This window comes from Galeopterus variegatus, unplaced genomic scaffold, assembly GCF_000696425.1.
Source record: "Galeopterus variegatus unplaced genomic scaffold, G_variegatus-3.0.2 Scaffold1725, whole genome shotgun sequence".
In the NCBI taxonomy this organism is placed as follows: domain Eukaryota; kingdom Metazoa; phylum Chordata; class Mammalia; order Dermoptera; family Cynocephalidae; genus Galeopterus; species Galeopterus variegatus.
In genome coordinates, this window is record NW_007727836.1 from 278,297 (window position 1) to 291,980 (window position 13,684).

At 46.8% G+C, this 13,684-nt stretch overlaps 1 protein-coding gene across 1 annotated transcript in view; it reads left to right on the forward strand.

The window, feature by feature from the left end:
• The first annotated feature begins 6,889 nt into the window (after positions 1-6,889).
• The window catches only part of FBXO46 (F-box protein 46), a 14,244-nt gene continuing 7,449 nt past the window's right edge, over positions 6,890-13,684 (forward strand). The window contains exon 1 of the mRNA XM_008578599.1: positions 6,890-6,938. The gene's annotated coding sequence lies outside the window, so the exon portion shown is untranslated. The remainder of the gene's footprint in view (positions 6,939-13,684) is intronic.

A 13,684-nucleotide genomic window follows, 5' to 3' on the forward strand; every position in this document is an offset into this window, starting at 1 on the left:
GATGTTCTTTCACCCTGAGTTTTGCGTGGCTGGTTTCTTCTTTGCCATTCAGCACTTAGCTTAAATGTAACCTCCTTAGAGAGGTCTTTCCTAACCACCCAGTCTAAATAAGCACATTGTCACATCCTCTATCATTTATCAGCATCTGAAGTCTTATTTCTTTAATTAATTATTTATTGTAAATATAAACTCCATTAGGGCAGGGTTTTTTATTTATTGTTATATCCCAAGCTGACTTACTCATTAGGCACAGTAAGCACAGTGTCTAGGAGCTGTGATACATTTAGAGGCTCATGAAAATGTTTAACTTTCTTTTAAATTAGAAGAAAAAAATGAGGGCTGGCCTGTTGGCTGAGTTGGTTAGAGCACAGCCTTATAACCCAAGGTCCCAAGTTTGGATCCCATACCAGCCAGCTGAAGAATAAATAAATAAAATGAATTACTTCTTAGCCTTAAAAAAAAAGAAGAAATGAGTATAATCAACCTGTATATTTGTCTTTATATCAATGCTATTGTAAATGATAATTCATTATATATATATATATATATATATATATATATATATATATATATAATGGAGGAAGGGGACCAAGAAGGCAAAATTACCCACAGAAGTCATAACGCAGCCCTGGCTTTATATCTAGCTTCTCAAATTATGACTGGCATTTAGTAGGTGCTCAATAAAAAAATTATTGAATTAATGTGTCCTGCTTCCGTCTTGTGATGATGGCCCCTTTTCCAGTGGCAAATGACTCTAATTCCTGAGTTTCCTCTTCCCTGCGCTAATCAGCCTAAACACACCCTAGTTACTTTACTGTTTTTGTTTTCAGTGGCTGGCTGGTACCTGCTGGCCAGTACTGGGATCCTAACCCCTGATGTTGATGTTATAACACTGTGCTCTAACCAAATGAGCTACCTGGCCAGCCTCTAGTTAGTCTATTTTACAGGAGCTAGAAGGAGCCCTAACCAAGGGCCAGTCCAAATTTCTCAGATTAGATATGGAAAAAACAAGTCCAGCCCTAATTTGCTTTAATATGTGAAGGAACTTAAGAGTAAGAGCTACCCCAAAGTGGCGCAAAGTAGGGGCAGTCCTGAGAGGTGGCATAATAGTTAGTTATAAGCTCCAGCTTTTGAAGCACAGAACAGGAATCAAATCCTAGCTCTGCCACTTGCTGTGGGACTTTGGGCAAGTGCTTTCATCCCTCTGAGTCTGTTTTTAACTCATTTATAAAAGGGAGGTGGCTAGGAAAAATTTGACCTTGTCTGAAAGGTGTTTAGCATAGTACCTGGTACATAGGGAATGCTCATGAAATGTTAGTTCAGGACAGTCATTTGTCAGAATAATGTAGGGGTAAGGGATGTTGGAGCATGGGGTAGAAGAATTATATTGGATGACTATGGTTTATAGTCATAGTTTTTGCTCGACCAGCATCCAATCCCACATCAATTTTCCTCTGGGCAACCACTCCTCCTCCACTCTCAGTCCACGTGGTTCAGAGAAACTGACCCCATCTTCCCCTTCCACTAGGAAGCACAGAACCAAGGTCAAGCCAAGAAGAGTCATGGTGATTGGTTCAGGGTTGGAGTTGTGACCCCAGGTTTAGCCAATCAGAGTCATTCTATCTTGGAAAGAGGATCTCTCTGCTGGAGTTGTCAAGTTGGCAAGATATGGACCTGGAGCTGCTGAGAATCATCTTGCCCTCCCAAAGGGAGAGCCTGCGTGAGAAGGAAGCCAACACAGACAATAGCAGAGCCAAGAGAGGCAGTTTCCTGGAAACATCATTTAACCCCCACCCTGGAACTGGCCCAGACTGATACCTCTGAATTTTTTGTTTAAATGATCCAATAAATCCCCTTTTATACTTAAACTGGTTTTAGCTAGGTCTGTTCATTGCAACTAAGAGTCTTTATTAATACAAGGACCCCACATTTCAAAAGGGGGAAAAGAGAATGAATTGTTGGTGACCTCTGGGATTCCAGATGGAATGGGCAGCAGGATAAACATTCTTCATTTTCTTCATGGTGCTCCTTCTGAGCACAGGACCTAAGTAGAGAACCTGAACAAAGTAGATGCTTAATTTTGGAGAATAAATGAATGAAGAGATGGCTCGATGGAAAGTCATAGGGGGAAACAGTAGGGGATAAGATGAATTCTAGCTATTTTTTTCCTTCTTTTTTTTTTTTGGACTGGTTGGTACAGGGATCCAAACCTTCTACCTTTGGCTATTTTTCTTTATCCAGATTTTGGAGGGAGAAATCTCACCTTGCTGTGAAAATCCCCTGTATAAGATTCCTAACACTTGGTAGGTGCTTGATGGATGAATGAGTATGTAAGAGGAAGAAAGTGTTGGGGCTGAGAACATCAAGGTCTCAGGGGCTGATCCTTATACCAGCCAGCTGCAAAAAGGAAGGAAGGGCATCTAAGAAACTCAAAATGTCAAAGCCTGCAAGGACGTTAGAAAAGATCTTTCCCAATCACTTCAGAGTTCTCTCATCTGAAAAATGGTGGGATTATTCACACCTACTTTCTCATAGTGTTGTTGTAAGGATTAACAGATATCACACAAAGAGTTTAGCAAAGAGTCTCAGTAAACATTAAATGCTCAAATGCTCAATAAACATTGTTGTTATTGTAATTATTACTAGTATTATTTTTTTGGTGGCTGGGCAGTATGGTTGTTATTACCATTCAACCAGAGTGGCTGGAGCTATAGGAGAGACAGGGGGAAGCCCTTACCTGCCACTGTAACCCAGTGAACTGTCTCTGGGCTGTTCAGGGAAACACATGTGCCTGCTGGAACCCCACATCTATAAAGAAGGAAAAAGAATAATTAGTGACCTCTGGGATTCCAGGAGGAATGGGCAGCATGATGGGCACCCTTCATTTTCCCTATGATGCTCCTTTGGGCACCCAGCAATCCCAAAATAGAGTCCCCAACCCCCACAAATATGGACTCAGAGCCCCAAATTAAAACCCCAAACCTATAAACTGAAGTCCATGAGTACCAAATTGTAAATCTGGGCCCCTAAATCATGATCCAGACCTAAAACTAAAGCCAGCAAATCCCCAAACTTGACTTCAGAACTTAGACCTTACTAGTGAGATGCCAGACCCTGAGATAGAGACTACCAGGCCTGAAAACTGTGGCTTGAGACCTCTAGACTATGATATTAAGATACTAAAACTATTACTTTAAATTCCCAAAGTGAGGGCTGGCCGGTTGGTTCAGTCGGTTAGGGAGCAGTGTTGATAGCACCAAGGTCAAGGGTTTGGAACCCCTTACCGGCCAGCTGCAAAAAAAAAAAAAAAAAAAAGTCCTCAAAGTAAGGACCTAGAACCCAAAAAGGAGCTCTGCTAAACTTGCAAACCCTAAACTAATACTGAGACACCCTAGATCTCCAAACTGTCAATTTCTGGTCCCCGCATATGACTGACTCCAACCCTAATATTAAGATCACAGACCACAAACCTTAACAGAGAACCCAAATCCTAAAGTGATAAATCCAGGCCTCTCTAAAACAAACCTCAACCTGCCAAATTGACCTCAGATCCTAAAGTAAAGACCTCTAGACCCCTAAACAGTCACTTCAGGCACTGAAATTATGATCTCCAACCCTAACACTAAGATTTCACATGTGAATCCCACTCTGAGGCTCCAGACCCTAAAACTGAAACCCCCATATTCAATGTGGGGACACCAGGCCCTATAACTTAATTCTCAAGGACCAAACTGTGACTCCAGACCCTAAATCTCATATCCCATACTTTACATTGAGAGTTTAGGCCCCAAATCTATACTGATGATTCCATCCTCCCAAATCAGACCCCAGACCCCCAAAACGATACTCCAGAACTCAAAATTGAGACTCTCAGATCCTCAAATTAGGACCTCTGCATTCCAGTAGGAAACTTCCAGTCACAAAACCTAAGACCTCCATGTCCAAAACTAGTTATCTCCAGACACAAATCTGGAGACCACAGATCCTAAACTTGAGAGCCCAGTTCCCCCAAACTACTCAAAAAGAGCCTACTACCTAGGCCTAGCCTCAAACCCTGTCTCACCGACAGCCCTGCGCCCAGGGCATGTCCACCCTAACTCCCTGAGACCCCCAAAGGGAGGCCGCGGCTGCAAAGTGCCATTCCTGTGGGGATCACAGGCTTCCCTCATGCCCACTAGTGCAAGGGAAGTCTCCCGCCCCATTCCCCTCGGCCTCCAGCACCCGCCTTGGGATGTGCAAAATGGCGTGAGGCGGCCCTCCTGGTTTCCCGCCAGCCCCACACTTGGAAGCTCGATCAGACAGGGTCTCACGCCTGTCCCAGTAGACGGGCCGAGCGCACGCGAGCCCCAGGCCGCCTCTGTCGCCTCGTTCCCACTTCGCTGTAGGTGCGAATCCCCTGGGCGCGAGGCTCCCTGGCCTGAGGAGGAGAACAAGAGTCAGTTCCTGAGGCCAGGCCACGCCCCCACCAGTTCCCGCCAAGGTGTGCAGGGTGAGAGACTGGAAAGGGTTTAAAGGGCAGGGTGCAAGTGGCCGTGCGCACGCGCGCCTGGGGATTGGCCCTGTCCTCTCTCACAGCGGAGATCAGCCTCGCGCCTCCTGACAAGGCCTCTGCTGGCGTGCGCCAAAGTGCTGACCAATCAGCGCTCACTCTGCTACCCGCCTTTTTAGCAGGCCACGCCCCCTCCTGACAAGCCCCACCGCCCCGCCCCCACGACTCCCAAGGTCCAGGGAATTTGGATCCTAAGAAGGAGGTGGGGTCTCTCCAACTGCCACCTCTCAGGAAGAGAGATCTCGCGAGTTTTCCTTCTGGCCCTCTGGCGCCCCATTCCCACCTTTTCCCTTCATGGCCCTGTCCTCTCACACAGCGGAGATCAGCCTCGCGCCTCCTGACAGGGCCTCTGCTGGCGCGCGCCAAAGTGCTGACCAATCAGCGCTCACTCTGCTACCCGCCTTTATAGCAGGCCACGCCCCCTCCTGACAAGCCCCACCGCCCCGCCCCCACGACTCCCAAGGTCCAGGGACTTTGGATCCTAAGAAGGAGGTGGGGTCTCTCCAACTGCCACCTCTCAGGAAGAGAGATCTCGCGAGTTTTCCTTCTGGCCCTCTGGCGCCCCATTCCCACTTTTTCCCTTCAGTGCATTTCTCATGAGGGCCTACTGTGTACCAAGCAACGTAGTAGATGCTGGGAATTTACCACTGTCTTCCCAGTGCAGTCGGGAAGGCTCACGGACCGTGAGAATGCACTGGAATTAAAAGAGTGTAGTGGTTTGTCTGTGTGGGCAGCGTAGCATTCAGATACCTTATTCTGCCACTCCTTTGTGACCTGGGCACAGTGAGGGAAGCATCAGCTAGGCTGCCTCCTTTTTCTTCTCTGCCGGGTTGCCCCCCTACCTGACCCTAGCAGATCTCTGAGCCTCAGTGCCCTTATCTGTTTTGTGGGAACAACAAGCATGCCACTGAGAAGAGAGCTAAAGGGAAGCTCATTAAAATTGTTACAGGGCTGGCGGGTTAGCTCACTCAGAGCGTGGTGCTGATAACATCAATAGCACCAGCTTCAGGGGTTCAGATCCCTTTAAGCTAGGCAGGGCTTAAGGTAGAACTTATAATGTTTTTGTTGTTGTTGTTGTTGTTTTTTAAAAAGATGACCAGTAAGGGGATCTTAACCCTTGACTTGGTGTTGTCAACACCGTGCTCAGCCAGTGAACTAACCGGCCATCCCTATATGGGATCCGAACCCGTGGCCTTGGTGTTATCAGCACCGCACTGTCCCGAGTGAGCCACGGGCCGGCCCTCAGAGTTTATATGTTAGCAGAGAATAATGAATTGGAAAAGGATTCAGTGAAGAGGGCCATTAGAATTGGGCCTTAGTAGCAGTTCCTCCCCCAAAGATGTAAGTTCCTTGAGATGTAAGCAAACTATACACTTTAGAAAATTAATTCTCATAGCCCATGAGAAGAATGGACTGGAAAATACCTTTTTTTTTTTTCGCAGCTGGCCACTATGGGAATCCAAACCCTTGGCCTTAGTGTTACAAGGCTGTGCTCTAACCAACTGTACTAACCAGCCAACCCTGGAAAATATATCTTAAGAAGAGGTGATGTAGCAACCTAGTAGAGTGTAGAGGCCCTGGAATCCAACACATTTCGGTTCAAATCACTTTGCTGGCATGGACAAGAGGCTTAATCTCTTTCTGCTTTAACTTCTACAAATTTGGGACAATAATTCTTACTAGGGTTGTCTGTAGGGTGTCTGGCATGTACTTAACATGCAATATATATTTATTTAACATATTTACACTGTTCTAGGTGCTTAAACGAGGTACGCAAAGACCCCTGCCCTCCCGGAGCTTCTATTCTAACTGTAATGTAGACTACCTAATAGTGCATGGACCTCGCCCCCTCCTGAGGCTTAATTTTCTTATTTGTAAATAAGGAGGTGGTGGTAGGTAAAATACGGGGCGGTGGGTGGTGGGAACGGAGAAGAAAATAGATGGGACAATATTTGGGAAAGTACAAGGCACTGTTAATTATTGTGTTAGTCAGCATAAGCAAATCAATAAACTTGCCCTTCCCCAACTTCTGCCTCTCACCAACACCCCTTTGCAATTTTCTCTTCCCTCTCCCAAGGCCCCGGGACGAAATGGAGGAGGCTGGACTCCATTTCCCAGCGCGCCTCGCGGGGGAGCTCCCTGCGCCTGCGCAGGCAAGAGCTCTCTTTGCCTCCTGGGAGTGAGAGTTGATCTTTTCCTCGCCCGCCTAGTTTGCTTCCTATCCGACCTCCAAGCTTCATAGTGTTGCCTTCTGGGAGGTGTAGTCCGTGGCCGCCCGGACTCCAATTCCCAGAGGGCTTCGGGGCTAGAACCCGGAAGGGGAGGCTGGAGAGGAGCGAGTGGGGGAAACCCGCGTAGCCGAAGAAGCTGCATGCAGCGCGAGGAGATGGTGAGAGCCCCAGGCATGGGCCGGGGGCGCTTCAGAGTCGGGGCGGGGGTTCGGGACCGGGTGGCAAGAGGGAAGAGGCAGGGACTAAAAAAGGGGTTTGGCGAGAGGACAGCGCTTGGGGCAGGGGATTGGGAGGAATGGGAGCCGGAGGGAGTAGAAGAATGGGGGCTAGGGAGGGGTTTTGGAGGTAGGCAGGGAGTTTGACTTTGAGGTGTTGGTTGGAAGTTCCCCACCCCAGGAATGTGACTGGGTCATAGGTGCTAATGGATTCCGTCCTTTTCAGTCCATCCCCAGCGGTGTTTTCTCCAAACCTGGCACTGATCTGGGCATACCCCAGTTCAGAAGCATGCAAGGGTTCCCCACAGTGATCACAGCTGACACTTATTGTTTTATTGTTTTATGAAATGCCTGGCCCAGTTCTTAGCTGTTTGTGCATGTTAACTCTAATTCTGACAACATCCCTAAGGTGTAGGTGCTGTTATTATCTTCATTTTACCAAGAGGAAGCAGAGGCATAGAGAAGCCAAATAACTTTCCCAAGGTTATCGAGCATTAAATGGTAGACAGGATTCCAGCCCAGGCAGCCTAGCTCAGAATCTGTGCTTTCACCACTGTAATCTAGTCCCTTCTCCTTGTACTGAAGTACAGTGTGGTGAGTAGGGACAGAGACAAAGCAATCTTCAGTTAGAATTTTGGTTCTGCCATTTATTTGCTGTGTGACCTTGGGTAAGTCTTTCGGCCTCTCCTCTCCCATAAAATGGGATCAGTAACCCTAAGAATGTTAGAGTGTTCAGAAAGAGAATACACATAAATTGCTTGGAGTAAATGCTCAATACACTTGAGCTGACATCTTTGAACGTGAATGGGAAACTGAGATCCAATAGAAAGGCAGTAAAGAGGGACCAGTGAGAAAAGCATCAGTCAGCCTGTCTCTTTTTCTTTTTCCCCCAGGTTGCCTCCATATCCTGACCCTTCTAGTTCCCTGCCCTCTACCCATGGGTTCCTAAGTCTAAGCATGACTTCCCAAGAGGTTGCTCAGAAACTCAATATGTCCCCATTCCTGTCCTCAGCCAGATATACATAATTCAGAAGTCAATGCCCTGAATGGCCCAACTCCAGTTGTTACAGCGAATAGGAAATATTCCTAACTCCCCCCCTCCCCCAAGCCTTTGGTCATTCCCTTCTCACTGGGCACTTTGGCAACTTTGTAACTCACCTTGAAACAGTTTATTTCATTTGCTGTGAGCCTTCTGGAGTTAATCCCATAAATTCAGTGACTGATAGTAAAGCTAGTGGTTAAAAGTATTCCCTTCAGATAGGCCCACATTCAAATCCCCGCCTCTATTGCTGTGTGTCCTTGGCCAAGCTGCATTCCCACTCTGGGCCTCTGTTTTTTTATTTGTAAAACAGGACCATATCAAACCATGAGATTCTCCTAAGGCATCGATGAGGTAATTTGTACGAAATGCCTGAGGTGTATTAAGTTCTCAATAAATGTGAGGTCCTTCTGTGATTTTTATTCTTTCAAGAAAAATGTATTGAGCACAAACTCTGTAGCCAGAGTACCTGAGTTTGTTTGTTTGTTTTTTAAAAGATGACCAGTAAGGGGATCTTAACCATTGACTTGGTGTTGTCAGCACCATGTTCTTCCAAGTGAGCAAACCGGCCATCCCTATATAGGGATCAGAACCTGCAGCCTTGGTGTTATCAGCACCACAGTCTCTCAAGTGAGCCACGGGCCGGCCCTCCTGAGTTTGAATCCTGGCTCCATCTCTCACCAGCTGTGTGACTTTGGGAAAGTCACTTAACCCCTTTAGACCTCAGTTTCCTCTTCTGGAAAATAGAGATTCATTGCTTAAATAGTCCACAAGTGTTAATAGCGCACCTACCGTGTGCCAGGGCCAGTACTGGGTGCAAACTGCCACCCCACCCTTGGGGAGCTGGCTGTTGACTTAGTGCTGGGGCAGTTTTGCAGCGCTGGTGGCATTTGTGCTCATTTTTCAGGTTTGGGTTCATTTTCAGCCTCTTATGCCAGCTTTGTCTGTTTGTCATTGCTTTCATGGATTTTTAACATTCTCTGTAGCTCTCATTGAATAATCTGAAAACCTATTGGTTTAGGGAAAAGTTGCCAATCTCTCACTTGTCTCTGTTCCTGTATGTCACATCTGGGTGTCTTGGGTGATCTAATGCTTTTTTTCTTTGCCTTCATTTGTTTGTCTCAGAAAACTTGTCTGCTTTCCAAGTTATTTTGCCTTTTCTTAAAATCTTAAATTTGTGTTCGGCCTGTGTCTGTCTGAAGCTTACTCATACAAAATGGTATTTTTATCATTTTTACTGGTATATTTCTAGCTGCTTTGGTAAAGCTGTCTTATTCCTAACAGCACAGGTTTTCTAAAATATTTGGCTCATGGCACCTGCTTGGTGATGTTGTCCCTCATCTCTCGATTTAGAATCATAACCTCCACTGTCATACGCTCCCAACCCTCCTTACCTGCTATATTTGTTTCACCATAGCACTTGCCACCTTGAAACTTACCATGTATTTATTGTCCCTTCTCCAGTTAGTATGTCAGTTGTGTGAGGATAGGGATTTCTGTCTCCTGTTCCTTGTGTATCCCCGATGCCCAGAACTGTGCCTGACACAAAGTAGGTGCTCTGTAAATATATGTTCAGTGAATAAGTGAGACCTAGTACCCAACACTGACAAAGGAATGAACATATTTTGGTTTCTGTGAGTCTTTGGAATCAGATTAATTTCAGAATGTGAAATAGAGAGGGAATAAGTCTCTGGCTTGGCCATTGACTTTCAGGCTTTTAAGCAGCCTCACTTTTTTTTTAATAATCCCAGCGCCAGAATATTGAGCCTGTCCTTGGTGCCAAGTGGCACTGGATGCTCTACTGAGTTGATATCAATGAATCATCAGCCAACCCATGGGTGAATGCTGTCATTACGTCCACTTTATAGTAGAAGAAACTGAAGCATGGAGGATTAAGCAGCTTGCTTAAGGTCACACCCCCAGAAGTGGGAAAGCTGGGATTCAGCAGGCCCTGCCTGGGATTTTTGTGCTTCTAGGATCTCTAGATCCTGAGGGTTTGGATGATTCCTACCTTCAGGGAGCTACTAGTCAGGAAAAAAAACTTAAAAGGGAGAGAGGCTAGCAGACCCTGATGCCAAAAAGCCAAGGGAAAGGTATGAATGGATCAGGATTATGTACAAAAGGGCAGTGGGGATGGGGGATAGAAGGAACAGGACCGGGAATACAGCCCTGGTGTCCTGTCACCAATTCCTGTGTGACTGGGCAAATGATGACAGTAATAGTCCAAACCCTGGGATGGAGAAGGTTCAGGAATCTGCTCTTTATCATTTTTTCCCTTCTTTCTTTGGTTTATTCTGTTATGTTACCTGCACCCCCCAACTTTTTTTGTGTGTGGATGGTCAGTGCAGGAGTCTGAACCCTTGACTTTGGTGTTACCAACACTGTATTCTTTTTTTTTTTTTTTTTTAAGATGACAGGTAAGGGGATCTTAACCCTTGACTTGGTGTTGTCAGCACCACGCTCTCCCAAGTGAGCTAACCGGCCATCCCTATATAGGGATGTGAACCTGTGGCCTTGGTGTTATCAGCACCACACTCTCCCGGGTGAGCCACGGGCTGGCCCTCAACACCGTATTCTAATCAATTGAGCTAACTGACCAGCCTCCACCCCACCAATTGATTACCTTGTTAAATTTCATCCTTTCTGGGCTGCCCGGTGGCGCACTGGAGGGTGCGCTGCCTGGGAGCGCGGTGGCGCTCCCGCCGAGGGTTTGGATCCCATGTGGAAACCGGTTCCCGCTCACTGGCTGAGCGTGGTGCGGGCGCAGCACCAAGGGTTGCGATCCCGTTACCGGTCAGTAAAAAAGACAAAAAGGAAAAAAAAAAAATTTCATCCTTTCTCCTTTCTTTGTACATTTATGGGGATAGGCTGTCCCTAGACCTGCTACAAAGCTGTCCTTCTATGATCTCTTTTTACCTTCGCCTGGAGATTCCTTTTGCCTTTCTTCTGGGTTAGATCTTACTTCCTTAATCTGATATCTCCTTTTTTCTTGGTTTACTCCTTCATTTTGGTGAAGCAAATCTTCCAGCTGCTTCCTGAGAAAGAGTTCATGGGACATATATTTTTTTGAGAACTTGTACCTCTCATGGAAGAGTTTTTTTTTTTTTTCTTTTTGTCTTTTTTCGTGACCGGTAATGGGATCGCAACCCTTGGTGTCGTGCCCATACCGCGACTGGCAACGGGATCGCAACCCTTGGTGTCGCGCCCGCACCGCGCTCAACCAGTGAGCGGACCGGTCTCTATATGGGATCCGAACCCTCGGCGGGAGTGCCACCATGCTCCCAAGCGGCCGCACTCTACCGAGTGCGCCACCGGGCCGGCCCTCATGGAAGAGTTTTAAGCAGGGAAGTGATATGGTCCAATTCGTGTTCAGAAAGGTCCTGCTGGCTACCACAGAAAGGATGGAGGGGGAAGAACTAAACTAGCTCCATGACCCAAGTGCAGAGACAGGAACAGATGTGCCTTTGAGGAGAGGTCCCAGCCTTCTAGAAATTCACAGGCAAGAGGGGAGAGAGGCCTTCACGCAGGTCATTGTCATTCAGCAATGAGAGATGGCAGAAGCTGCAAGAGGAAGCCTTAGGGGAAGAAATCCCATGCAACTTGGAAGGGCACCAGACAACTCCCTAGAGGAGATGGCTTCTTGCAGAGAGCAGGATTTCTGCAGGTTGTGTTTGCTGGAACCAGTTGGCTTTTCACAAGAGGTCCCCAGTTGCAAATGTGCGGAAGCTGGACAGTGTGGCTGTGTTAATTCATTCAAACAAATGTGCACCGCACATCTACAATATGCTGAGGCATTGCTTCTAAAACTTTAACATACACACATCTCCTCTGGAGAGCTTGTTGAAGTGCACATTCTGACTTGGCAGGTCTGGGATAGGGCCAGAGATTCTGCGTTTCTAACAAACTCCCAGGAGATGTCATGAGGCTGCTGCTCCAGGGACCACACTCAGAGTAGCCAACTGCTTGGCACTGTTCTGAAAGCTGGGAATACAATGGTTAAAAAAAAAAAAAATGCCGGCCCTGGGAGAGCTTTCATTTTAGTAAGAGGAAACAGACAATAAACTTTTTTTTTTTTTTTTTAAATGACCGGTAAGGGTGGCGTGGTGTTGTCGGCACCACGCTCTCCCAAGTGAGCCACGGGATATAACAAACTTTATAAACAAAGTTTATAGTTTATTAGATAGTAATATGTGCTAAGGGAGAAAAATCAGGCAGGGGGAATGAGAGTGTGTGTGTCCGTTGGGTGGAGTGGCTGCAGTTTTAAATCAAGGAAGGTCACAGAGATGATTTCTGAGCAAAATCTGAAGGAAGTACAGGGAGAGCCCTGTGGATATTTGGGGAAGAGCATTTTATGCAGGGGGAACATTGAGTGCACAGGCCCTGAGGACTTGCTAAGATAATTGATGCAAAGTGCTCAGTATGCTCATTCTATGATGCTGCCCTCACCATCTTTATTGGGATGACATTCATACTGTAGTTTAGACCTTGAGCTCTCAAATCAGCCAAATTTTGATTCAAAGTTCTGCCACAAAGCTGTAAAGGAACACAATTACTTAGCCATTCTGTGCTTCAGTTTCCTAATCTTTGACATGAGATTAAAAATAGTGAGAAGATGTGAGAATTAAATGAGTTCATATTTGACAGGTGCTTAGAGCAAAGTCTGGGTCACAGTGAGTGCTCAAGTGTTAACTGCTGTTGTGACCATTATTTTCTTTATAATATATTCATGTTGGTTGTGATTGTTTATTTGGATGTCTACCCCGTTTCCCATGAGCTATTCCTGGTGAGTTCAGTGTCACCTGTGTGTCCCCAGCACCCAGCCCAGGGCCAGCACGCAAGAAGACCTAAATGAATGTCAAAGACAAGTTATTGCAAGTGCTCCATGTAATCTAGGGGTGTAAAAATGTGGATTCTCAGGGCCGGCCCTGTGGCTCACTCGGGAGAGTGCGGTGCTGGGAGCGCTGAGGTCGCGGGTTTGGATCCTATATAGGGATGGCCGGTGCGCTCACTGAGCGTGGTGTATTGGTCAAAAATAAATAAAGAAAGGGCTGGCCCGGTGGCGCACTGCGATAGTGCGCCGCTTGGGAAGCGCAGTGGCGCTCCCGCCGAGGGTTCGGATCCCACATACAGACCGGCCGCTCACTGGCTGAGCGAGGTGCGGGGGCAGCGCCAAGGGTTGCGATCCCGTTGCCGGTCCCGGTCCGGTACGGGCACGACACTGAGGGTTGCGATCCGTTGCTGGCCACGGAAAAAAAAAAAATAAAGAAATAAAATGTGGATTCTCTAATTGTGGAGGTCATTCAATCAAGGGTGTAGATTGTGTTCTTCAGGTTCTTACTAATTTTATTTTCTCGGGCGATGATCTCTTCTAAGAGATATGTTAAAGTTTTCCAGTACAGTTGTGGATTTGCCAAACTCTTTTGTCATTCTAAAAGGTTTATGGCTGTCATGTGCAGGGATGTTTTTTTTTTTTTTTTTTTTTTAAAGATGACCGGTAAGGGGATCTCAACCCTTGGCTTGGTGTTGTCAGCACCATGCTCAGCCAGTGAGCAAACCGGCCATCCCTATATGGGATCCGAACCCTCGGCGGGAGCACCACTGCGCTTCCCAAGCGGCGCACCATCGCAGTGCGCCACCGGGCCAGCCCAAT